The 7598-nt window shown below is 43.1% G+C and overlaps 1 pseudogene; it reads right to left on the bottom strand.

The window, feature by feature from the left end:
• Positions 1 to 6523: 6523 nt before the first annotated feature.
• On the bottom strand, positions 6524 to 7157 carry LOC148007986 (uncharacterized; annotated as a pseudogene).
• Positions 7158 to 7598: the final 441 nt, after the last annotated feature.

Below are 7598 nucleotides of genomic sequence, written 5' to 3'. Positions count from 1 at the left end.
CACACTGCACTAGTGGTCTTCGTTCTCAAAGATCTGCCCTCAACATGATTGGTAAGATCCTCTCTAGCCAAAACAATGTATCTCATCTGCCATAGACCCATAGGCATGGTAACCAAATCAACTACCCACTTATAATGAATGCATAGCGGATAGGTCGGATGAAGCTCATCTCTATGACGCACTACTGAATACATCTGGCAGTCTCTGCAAGTCTCAACAAAGTGAGAAACATCTCTATACATACCTTTCCACCAATATTTCTCCTTGATTTTCTCATAAGTAGCCCACACTCCTCTATGACCAGCCCAAGGACTCTCATGAAACTCCCTCATCACCTGTAACTGTGTCTCTCTATCGCAGACAACCCGCAAAGGTAATCCGCCTCTTTTCTTTGGATGCTTCCAAAGAAATCCGTCCTTGAGAAAATAACCATAGGCTTTCCTTCTGATCTTCTTGAACTCTTCATCTGTCCATTCATCTCTTTTGCTTAGTGTACTAAGGTACCTGCCAATCTGCAACCAATCTCCAACATAGAGATCTTCTATGAAAGCCATAATATCATAGACATGACAAACATGATCAACCATAGTGGCTGAAATTTCTGCATCATCCTCTTCTGCAAGTAGAGTCTCCTCATCATCATATCTGGCTCTAGACAACATATCTGCCACTGGATTATCCTTCCCTGCTATGTGTTTAAATTCCGGATTTAATGACTTGATGTATGCAATCCATCTCAACATAGCTATATCCGGAGTAGAGCAACTCGTGATCATACCAATCAATGGCAAGCAATCTGTCTCTACCACAACTGAAGCTCCAATAAAGTACTCCTTGTCACATTTGAGAGCCGTGACAATCCCCAATAATTCCCTCTTGATTTGCGGATATCTCCTCTGTCTCTCGTTTAGGACTTTTGCCCCAAACCGAATAGCATACCTATTTCCATCTGCATCATCTTGACCCACAGCCCAACCTATGCCAATTGGACTAGTGTCAACTGTCAATACAATAGGCCTATCACAATTATAATCCGCTTTTCTGAGAGTAGGAGCATTCTGCAATAACTTCTTCAATTTTCGCATGGCTTTAGTGTGGCTCTCATCCCAATAGAATTTCTGCCCCTTTCGAAGCAGCTGATACAAACAATCTGCTGTGTGCAAAATGAGGTATCCAAATCATATAAAACACACAAGCACCAATGAATCTCCGTACCTCTGAAGTAGTAGAACAATACTCTGCAATCTTGCCTAAAGCATTCACCTTATCAGGTGAGGGTTTCCTGCCATAATATCCACACATATGCCCAACAATAACAACCTCATTCACTCCAAAAACAGATTTTTGCCCTGAAAGTGTCAAGTTCACTTCTTCTAACCTGGCCAAAATCTTCTCACATGCTGAAATATGATCAGCCACAAAGTATCTGCATCCCTGCTCATTTAGGCTCTCATTCTTCTCTTCTTCTGCACACCCCTTAATGGGCACATCATCCAAGAAAGGCATAGTAAGCTGAGGTATGTAATCACGAAGGACCTTATGCATGGCATTCATCATATGCACAACAGAATTAGTGGCACCTTGAGGCAAGGTACACATCTTGACAAGCCCAATAGGAGTTCTCATGGTGGTTATGTCCCTGCTTTCCAAAGCCAGCTGAAACTGATCATAACCTGAATACAAATCACCCAAAGAATAGATGGCACGTCCAGCAAATGCCTCTGCAAACTCATCCACAACTGGACCTATACCAACATTCCTGATAGTAACTCTGTTCACTGGCTGCATGTCCTGAATAAATTGGAGAGTACCGTTCTTCTTTGGAACTGTAAACCACCTGTTTGAGTATGGTGCAGATGAAGGCTCAAGGATTCCCATCCTGATTTTCTCATTCAATAAATCAATCAGCTTTGGCAAGTGTGCTTTAGGCACTGGAATAGGTCGGAGATTCCATGGAATATGAGGAATAGTAAAAATGACCATAGGAGCAACAATATCAGGATTCACACATCCAATCTCATGTGGGACAAAAGCAAATCCCCTTCCATGACGCTCAAGCATATCCTGAAAGCATTGCTTCTCTATGGGTAACAATAAATCACAATTTCCAATTTTCAATTCAGCAAGTGTCTCTGCTGAAAACTTATGACCAATATGCTCCGGATTCCTTAAAATTTGCTATTTAGCAGCCCTCTCTATTTGCTGATCACTGTCAGGTGGAAGCGGTACAGCAACCGGCTTCACCTTCTTATCCATAGTTTTGTATTTTGTGTCAACCTTGGCTTCATTATACTCTTCTGCATTACATAAACCTTGCTGTAAATCAACAATTCTGCACTCCAATGGCTGAATATTCTCAGCCCTCTGCTCTATGGACTGCATAAAAACAGCCCCAAACTCTGAATGTTGAAATATTTCAGCAGTAAACTCTGTTGGCTGAAAATTTTCAGCCCTCTGTCTCTCTGAAAGCTGATCATAATCAGCTGGAAACTTTGTTTGCTGAATTTCTTCAGCACTCAACACTTTTTGCTGAGTTACCTCAGCCTCTGACTCAATTTGTGACATAAAATCTGCAATTTCATGAAACATGTCCAGGGACTGCACTAATACATTACCATGACAATTCAGCATATCAGTTTTCAGCATATCTCCCATCTCTGTCATCGTATCTGCACAAATCATACTGTCATACATCCCATCTATGTGCTCATCATCCTTCAAAATTCCTGCATTTTTCAAATTTTTCTCCTTCCTGCATATATACTGCCTGGCAGCTCTAGGCAACCTAGAAGTCTTCTGATAACTCATTGAACTGTTTGCTGAAATCTCAACATAACCGGAGGAGAAAACACTGCTGCTGCCAGGAGGCAAGAACTCCAATCTCCTCTCCTCTGTACCACCGTCGTCTCGCGAAACGGCGGTACCTAATGAAAACCCGAATCCCTCACAGTGGGCAAGGGTGCATCTCTGAGAGTATCCCTGTTTCTAACATTGTTCACACATACAGTCATAAACTGAACTGCTCTCATACCATCTTTACTGCGAATCCGTGCATAAGCAGATCCATCATCCATGACCTTTGTTTCCATGTGCATCTCTGTAATGAATGGCTGACCAAGAATTATGGGATAAGAGCATGAATCCTGCACAAAGAAATGAAAATCCTCCTCTACATCACCAATAGAAACCCTGACACTAGGGCAAGCAGCATATAAATCACCTGCAGTATTATTGGCGGCTCTCATACGCCACCCATGCTCTACATCCATAGGCCATCTGTTACTCTCATAAACTCCACGAACTATGAGATTAATCTCTGAACCATGATCAACCAATGCAACATAAGGCACCTGTTTCTCTCCAATCTTTACCATTGTCTCTATAGTTGCCCTAGCCCAATGGCTCCGCGAAAAGTGACTACGCGGTATCAAAACAGGCTCATCAATTTCAGCATAATGCATAGACTGAACCCTCTTCTCTACCTGTGGCAAAACAGAAGCATTATCAACCATAATCTCATCATCATCCTCATCCAACTCTCCAATCAAAACTCCCTGTGTATCAGTGGTAGCCAATGCATGTCTTTTCCTCTTCAAGACCTGAAACTGATCCTGAAACTCTCTTTTTGAGATGCCCAAAATCTCAGAAATAGTGAAAGTCACCTCACTGCCAAGTATCTTATCATTAAAGATTTTCTTCATGTCTGTAAATGTCTCAATATCGGACATCAATCTGAATCCTGGCTGCTTTCTCTCTCTAGGCTCTTGCCTCTTTTCTCTCTTTTGAGCATCCTCCATCTGTCGATCTGGCCCTGGTCTTGAAGACGGTCCTGCAGTAGGTGGAGTAACAAACTCACCCCCTCTAGTCTTCTTAGCTGCACTTGGATTTTCTTCATCCCTCTTACGCTTCTCCTCAACAAATACATCTACACCATGAGATTTAGCCAAATAAGCATAAATAGAATACCTGTCAACAGGCGAGTCCCAACCTGTCTCTGATCTGATGCTAGAGCCTGCGCTAGTCAAAACAGTTTGCTGAATTTTCCCCTTGTTTGCAGTCTCCATAGCATAAGTCCATAGTGCGGACTGAGTCTCCGATCCCTTCTCAATCTGTACTCCATATGCAGAAGCATCACCTCTAGCTGTCACATAAGAAGTACGCGCAGCCATGTCCTCCACTAACTTCTTCATTCCACCTTTACCAAAGTTGGTAGCAAGTGGAGCTCCTGTCTCAGTCAACCAAATCTTACCATCTTGCCCCCAATATACCAAATTCTGCCTCCTTGCATCCTGGAAAGAGTCACAATCCCTGCAATGCTGATGCTCCGTACTATCGCACCAAATACATCTCCGATCTCTCCTAGGTGCACTAGGAGCACTCCTAGGTGCAGTAGGAGCACTAGAAGAAGTAGTAGGCACAGTCGAAGCAAACTGCTCCTTCAACCTACCCACCAACTCCGCTTTGACTGACTCAAGTGTCAAATCTGTGATGCCTTTGATTATGTCATCAATAGAGGTAGGCACCGATGGAGCGGATGGTTTTGGAGCAGAAGGTGTAGGCATCGGTCGTGGAACAGGAGGAATAGGTGGAGTGGAAATAGTAGGCACTGGCATAGGCCAAGAAACTGGCTGAGGAGGAGAAGAAATAACAGGGATAGAAGTAGGCATAGGAGCAGATGATGGTGTAGGTGTCATGGAACCATTTTGTAGGCGAGTCTTCCATATCCTCCTCTTGGTCAAAGTCGAGACTGCATCCTGAGCATCCTGCCAATCAGTTTTAAGACCCATAGGCTTCGTGCGATCTTCAAGAAGCTCACCCAATTCTTCTTGAAGAGTAGGATCTGCAGCTTGCAAGAAAAGCTCAACTTTTTCAACATCCAATGCTCTTTGTTCAATAGCATCAAGCTGACTATACCTCTCTTCGAATTCTCAAATCAACTCCGAAGCAGCAAGACCCTTGTTTGGCATGTAGACCCACTCTCGGAATGACCGCCGAGTAGCCATACCAAAGTCCTCAAGGAAGTATTCTTCTTTTAGAGCCTTTTTAAAATCTTGCCAATGTGTATTTTGAATAAAAAGATCAGTCACTTTTGTCCTCAAAGCAGGTGTGACAAGACGAAGGAAGTACTTACTCATAAGTTCAGCAGGAACTCCAAAAAACCCCATCTTGATCTCATATGTCTTCAAATATGCTGAAACATTACGCCTGTCAAATAGCTTCTTCTCACTCTCAACTGCTTCAATAGCCTTAGTCGCGCTGTTTGCATTCTCCTGCTCCGAATAGAGTTGCCTTTGCTGAGACAACTGCTGTTGATGCAATTGTTGTTGCTGCTGCATATACATTTGTGTTTGCTGATTTTGGAGCTGCATATACATGGACATATTCTGTAAAATCTGTTTTAGATCCTCCGTTGAAGTACTTGACGCAGCAGTCATAGATGGAGCTGAAGTAGAGGCAGCTGGAATTGTAGAAGAAGCTAAAATAGAGGCTGAAGTGTCTCCCATCCTGAAATTTTTGCGACGCTTTCACGTCGGGTTCACCAAAGATGTCGAAGGGTTTTGAAAGCAAAGAAAAGTCGTGTCTACAGAAGACCTTGACTAATTTCAAGATAGAAGTTCAACAAATATGCGAAGAGGACGGGCATTTCCAGCATACGCATTCCACATTATTATTCAATGCCTTATCTTTGTTGGTGTCTTTTAGAGAAGAAAAGATCCCATTCTCTGTATTCAAATAGCCAGTTCTTTTAACTTGACTTTGCTTACTAGCCAATCTGAGATTGTCCTTACAAGAAGCACAAAAACCGTGTCTAGTTTAACAGCAACTTGAATGTGCAGAACCAGAAGCTTATTGTATTCAGTTAAAGTCTAGAAAAGCCTCAACATTCCATGCTGTCCATAATCAGTAACTGCTAGTATTCGAATGGCAAACCTTGGTGAAAACCATGGAGTTTATCTACAATACACAGTCTTGTCAACCTCTGCAGGTATGGATAAAAACCAGATGTTCCTCATTTGCAGCAAATACCATATTTCCACATCACAACAACAGAAAACATTTCTGTTCGATGCATTTAAGTTTCTAACATCTGTTTAGCATGAGTGTTCCATTTTTCTTATCACTACTAGAGGCCCAACAAACTCCATTGAAGTTTATTAGAATCAGTATTACAGCTGCTCTTGAAGGCTCCAAATGTGACCTGCACCACTCGTTTTGACAGAGAAACTATAGGCATTCAGGTTTGTTTATATATGCAGAGATAAAACTGATCCTGGCATCCTCTCTGATAGCCCAAACCTCGTCTCCTTCAGTCTGTAGGCTGAATCCTACAGCCTCTAGCAATTTCACTCCACCAAGAAGGAGATGTCTGTGTTGCGGAATGTTTTTAGGACAAGTGGATCTGCATCATAGAGCTTTGCCTTCTTAATAGATATGGACTAGATGATCTTCACTACCTCTGAGAAAGCAAGCAGCAGCAACATAATTAGAGCTCTTTCTAAGAAGCCATCGTGCTTTCACATGGTCATAGCAGCCATGCTTTCTGTCCAGAGGAAAGGGAAAGGGACCTTTCCTTTTGAAGATTGGATCTTCTTCTGCAGTATGATGACGGCCTCCCTTTCGCTTCTCCAGCCCAAGCAGAAGCTATCCCATTAACACCAACCTCATCTTCTGGTGTGGGTACACAAGGAGGATTAAAAATCAGCACATCCACTGCTCCAGCTACTTGTTTTTCAAGTCCCGAGACAAGATCTGCAACAATTACATCAGTATGGACATGATGGGCTTTAAGGGTTGTGATTGTGGTGTTCACTGTAGCTTCACTAGTATCTGTAGCCAGAAATTGCACCTTTCCTTTGGTATCACCAAGCATAAGTGCAAGAGATGTAATAACGTAGCCACTACCGCATCCAACTTCCAAACACAAACTTGGCTCCAATTCTCTCAGATTTGTTTGATCAGCTAGAAGAGCATCAACAACTGCAAAAGGAGTCATCACAGGGCTCATACACCTCAGGGTGGCGTCCAACAAGGTGCAAGTCTGCAGTTTTTCTTTGAGGGGATGAAACCGCAAGGTTTAACTTTTCTGGTAATCTGCAAAGATGCAGTGGTTTTCGGGCTACAATAGCTTCCACATCGAGAGATACTTCCATGCCAAACTCAAATATTAGAAAAAGCTTCTCAAAACCGAAGCGCACCGCAGCAGGAAAATTGACGACGATGATGACGAAGACGAAGCGACGAACGACAACGAACGGCAGAAGGCTATGGCAAGTGTCCTCTTCACCATCTTGAGTATCGACGTCTCCTCCGTATTCGCTTTCGGCATCGTCTTCCCTTTCTAATCTGCTTCGAAAAATTCCGTCTTATCCCCTTAATTCTCTCCTGCGCAGTTGTTATGCCGAGGTGCATTCATTCTTTCAGACAGTGTCATCACAGGATCCGTGCCATGAGTCTACAACCCAAGCTTGGTTCGGTGCCATACGAATTCCGTGAGGAATCCCCTTCCGTCATCTTCTTTGTTTCCCCCTCCAATCCTCCCTCTTCCACGATTTCAGAGCACTCCCCTGTTTTTCCTCTAAGCTCCCTTCCTCCTCGTC

This window comes from Lygodium microphyllum, unplaced genomic scaffold (genome assembly GCF_053477565.2).
Source record: "Lygodium microphyllum isolate KBCC unplaced genomic scaffold, Lygodium_microphyllum_v1.1.10 scaffold_756, whole genome shotgun sequence".
Classification (NCBI taxonomy): Eukaryota; Viridiplantae; Streptophyta; class Polypodiopsida; order Schizaeales; family Lygodiaceae; genus Lygodium; species Lygodium microphyllum.
Note: the sequence above shows the minus strand (reverse complement) of the source record. Positions and strands in the feature narration are given on the sequence as shown.